The sequence below is a fragment of the Telopea speciosissima genome, chromosome 4 (assembly GCF_018873765.1).
Source record: "Telopea speciosissima isolate NSW1024214 ecotype Mountain lineage chromosome 4, Tspe_v1, whole genome shotgun sequence".
NCBI classification, from domain to species: Eukaryota; Viridiplantae; Streptophyta; class Magnoliopsida; order Proteales; family Proteaceae; genus Telopea; species Telopea speciosissima.
The window spans coordinates 69210347-69215301 of NC_057919.1; the positions used below are offsets into that span (position 1 = coordinate 69210347).

The 4955-nt window shown below is 35.9% G+C and overlaps 1 pseudogene; it reads right to left on the minus strand.

Moving 5' to 3' along the window:
* Positions 1 to 3657: 3657 nt before the first annotated feature.
* On the minus strand, positions 3658 to 4358 carry LOC122659599 (annotated as a pseudogene).
* Between the last annotated feature and the right edge of the window lie 597 nt (positions 4359 to 4955).

A 4955-nucleotide genomic window follows, 5' to 3' on the forward strand; every position in this document is an offset into this window, starting at 1 on the left:
ACACCCTAAGTTTATAGATATTTTTCCCTTCTGTTTTTTAGCAAAATATATATATTAATAGAAAGTAAGATCACTTCTAAAGAGTCAAGAGTTTTTTTTTTTTTTTTTAAATTATTATTAGAAGCACCCTTTGAGTGCTCAAAAAGTGCCATTGATGACATCGAAAGTGGTGGGTGAAGAAATCCTTAGGTCATCACAGATGGAAAATAACTCGAACTTGTATAGTATAATCGAAAAGCAGGTTTAATGATTGTATCACATAACTAGGTCTAATTAGAGCTTCTACCAAAAAACAAAAACTAGGTCTAATATTTATCTTTGTTAATATCGATCCAATGAATACGATAAAATACAGAATCCAACCAATCTGATATCGATTCCTCAAACCATGAATAAGAGTTAAAAAGTTTTGAAAAGATAAATTCAAAGATTCCTTATTCACATATTAAACTTTAATTCAATTAAAATTAGTCAAGTGGAAAAATAAAACTTTAAAATCGCAGGAGACCGAAATGGTGACTGAGGATTCTTCCATGATGAAATGGAGGGTATTACCAATCTACATGGCACACACAACAAGATGGGTTACCCCAAAGATAGTCTATGGAGGGACCATCCATAAAAAATTATCTTATTATTAAACCCTATATGGTGTAGGGTTGGGCCCAACTCAAAAAAAAACCCTCTTAGTGATTTCACTTTTTAGAGTGCCTTCCAAATTTACCTACTTTTTATTTTCGTGAGAAATTGAAATCCCATCGCTATAACACATCTATATGTATGGCCTGTATCAATTAATATTTAATGAGAATTAAATAATATATCCATATATCAAATAATATTTAATGGAAATTAAATAACATATCCATGTCTTAAAATAAACTCCCTCTATGTGAAAAAGATTATCCCTTCTGAAAAATACCTATATTTTAAGACTATAAATCTTGTTTCCAACATTATCTTTATTGGTTTGAGTTATATAATAGAGATGAATAATTTTTTATTGGTTTAGCATTTTAGAGAAGACACCCCAAACCCTAATAATAGTCATTGTCATAAAGATACTTAGAAATCTTAAGCTCATATTTTTTTATTAAAGACATGGGAAAAAGAACTCTGCTCGGGAGTGTGGTCTGCATCAGGACTTTCATGAGTTTATTTCTCTCCTACCTATATGAAAAGACATCTATGTCCCCTTGTTTTGAAGAGGAGAGAGATAAACACATGGAAATGTTAGTGTAGGTCACACTCTTAAATAGAAAACTCCTTCCCTAAAGATTTTGATAAGCCAGAAATGCAACATGGAATGCAAACTATGAAATGACAGGTTACACAAAACAAAAAGAGAGAGAGAGAATTAAAAATGTCAGTTTTATTATCTAATCAAAATCAAAACACAAATGTGAGCATGTGATTAATCATCTCAGCTGCAAATTGCAATGGACACTATGAAAGCCAACCAAAAAACAACTAACCCTCATTTCCTCATCGCCTAAAGCTCTATTCTGACTGACAATACACCTCCACAGAACAGGATCAAAGGGAGAAGTGATATTTAGAAGAAAAAAAAAACTCGCACTGGTCAGGTTTGATCAGGCCGAGTCACAAGATTTTCTAAAAGACGAGTCGGATCAGAAAACCTGATTTTTCAATTATTAAACAGTAAAATTGTGAATAATTAAATAACAACATTATAGGGAATCCGACAAAACTTTATATCTTAACTTTAAAATGGATCAATATTTTGGACAATGAAAAACCTCAAAAAGCTAGTAATGTGAGACAAAGGATTTTAATTAAAAGTTTGTGAATCGATTTTTTTCATAAAAAAATTATAGATTAAAGATTAGGGGTGTAAATTAATAGTTAAAAGCCGTTTCCGTATTCGTTTAGCACTATCCGAATCCGTCCGAAAGCTAAACGGATTCGGATACGGATAGGCTATAGCTATCTGAAAAGCAATATTTACATGTAAACGGATAAAATATCCAATCCGTATCCGTTTAGCACTATCCGAATCCGTTCGAAAGCTAATCGGATGCGGATGCGGATATAGCACTATCCGAGCTGAATCCGATCCGTTTACATCCCTATTAAAGATACGTCCAAAGTAAAGAAAATGAAAAATAAAAATAAAAAAGTAAACCAATAAATATACATACTTTAAATTTAGTAGTCCAAAATAAAGAAAATGAAAAATATATATAAAAAATTAAACCAATAAATATACATACTCTAAATATGATAATATAAATAAATAAAATACAAACAAAATCTAATAGCATGGGAGCTAAGGGTACTCAGTTGTAGAATGTAGCAAGTAAGGTGGGAAAAAGAGCTGGTCTTGCCCGTAAGAGTGGGGATGGAACAAGTATTAAAATCTTCTGCAGTACCGACGGGGCGACAGTGCACATTCGACGGCATAGCAGAGGCCATGTGTGCCATGTGTGCCACCTGGCCATTGCTATGCCGTCGGATGTGCAATGCCACCCCGCCGGTACTGCAGAGGATCCTGGTCCATGGAACAATGGCAAATCACATCCCCCTTGCATCATTAGTAGGGAAATATTTCTCCAAGTGTGCACTTGAATATCTGCCACAGGGGTGAGTGATACGATAATTCTAACCATTGAATTATTCTGAGAGCAGTGGTATCAATTGACCATGTTATAAATTTTGGAACCTAAAATCCTTTCATTCTGAATTAAATAAGGCATGCCGTTCTCTTTGGTTGAGTGTGACCCTTACACCCACGTGGGGGGCCATTAAGAATGTGCATGTTAGCCCATTGGGGGGTGAGATTTCCGCCTTCTAAGGGATAGGGCAGTTGTCTGGATGTCCACAGTACACTCCCCTACAGAGAATTTTTCTCCTTAAATTAGCTGAAATAAACAAAGACAAGCAAATTTATAGATAAAGGAAGTGGTAAAGAAATACTAATCACTTTTAATGTCCGGTCGATATCATGGCGAACAAGCCAAAGTTGAGGACTGGCTCTCCCATTCCCATTTTAATGGGGAAAATATGGTGTTGGTTGGGTGTCCCATCTCGAGACCAAAAGACGGTTCATATATGTTACCTGATGACTCGGGCCCACCCCACCCAAGACGAGGGTATTCCTGTAATCTTATCAATCTGCAATACTGCACAAACAATTTAAGAAAGGGTTTTTTACAATTATCACCCAAAAAAAGGTTTTTTACAATTATCACCCCAAAATCTTTCATATTTATTATTATTCTTCCCAAAAACTTTGAAACAATTATTATCCTTCCCTGTTGCAGACTAATAACTAACTGACCCCCACCAATCATAACGGAGGAGGTTAGTCGTGAGAGTGTGTTGTTGTCATGGATTTTCTAGAACCAAAATGCCCTTTAAAGGTGATAATTGTAAAAAACTCCCATCCCATCACCTACTTCCTCTTCTCCTTCTCCTCCTCCTACTTCCTCTTCTCCTTCTTCTTCTTCCTGCTCACATTAATCGTACAAGCCTTCACCCCCCCACCCCCAAACATCCCGTCTTGCCTATGAACTTCCATCGATGTACTTCGCTCTTTTTTCTTAATTAAATTTCCATTCATCCAAGAAATCAAAAGCTCCAAAACATCAGATTTTTAGTCTTTAATTCACTCCATTCTGTCTATACTGTGTTTGAATCTGAATATGATAACTGGTATGCATAAATATACAGATTACAATGTGTACATTAGTCACATCTTTTCAAAAAGAAAGGGAAATAAGAGAAAGGGAGGTCCACATAATCATGTCACACGGCGACAGCGGCACCAGAAAGCTGTTCCACCACCTCTTCCTTGAGCCACAGCAATTTCCTCATCTAAGTAAAACCAGATGAAAAAGGGATCTTTTTTGGTGCTTGGCTCCCTCTCATCTTTTTGCCCCAAGCTTATCTGAGTGGAACATATGGCCCAACCTTTATTCTGACACACTCAAAAATAAAAGCCAATATTCTCTTCTTCCATGAAAATCTCCCTTCAAAATCTCCATTCTCAATCCTTTTTCCCTGCAAATCAAATTGACAAACTGTGAGAACTTTTAGTACACTTAAGTATGTGAGGAAAAAATTGCTTCCCGCTGCATCAAATCGTTGAACAGCAGTAATAGGGAAATAAGTACTACTCTTCAAACGATCCTACAAAAACCTCACCTGAAAAATCTGTGAGTACCCAATAAGAATAGTAACCCTAGAAATCCAAAATCCATAACCCACCAAGAAAGGGAAATTAGTTAATTACCAACCTTAGCAGTGAAGATAAGCATCCAGGTTCTTCCAGGTGATTCAGATCCTCCAAGCATATTGAGAAATTCAGAAGGATCAAGCTTGGAGGTTCGTACGGTTAATGTGAGCAGGAAGAAGAAGGAGAAGAAGGAAGAGGAGGAGATGGGTCGGTGTTTGGGTGGGAGTTTTTTACAATTACCATCCAAAAAGGCATTTTGGTTTTAGAAAATCAGTGACAACAGCATACTCTCACACCTAACCCTTTCTGTTACGGTTCTGTAACGGTGGGGGTCAGCTAGTTATAAGTATGCAACATGGGAGGGTAACAATTGTTTCAAAGTTTTTGGAAAGAGTAACAATCAATATGAAAGATTTTGGGATGGTAATTGTACAAAACCCTTTAAGGAAAAATTACACTAAGTACTAAAAAATTGGGGTTTAAAATTTTCAATTGGCCAAATCATTCGATTCTTTTTAATCAAACTATCCAAAACTTGAACATGTGCCTAGTGCACTCAGTAGCATGTGGTGTGTCGAAGCCCATTGCTATTAGGAGGTCTGGGTTCTAAGTCTTCTAGTTCACATCTCTCCTCCCCCATAGAATAAGATAAAGTAGGATCAATAAAATAATAATATTAAAAAAAAAAAAACTCGATACCTACACCTAAGCGAATTTTCCAATCTCAAGGACAGAAAAGGAAGAAACTTTGCGCCTT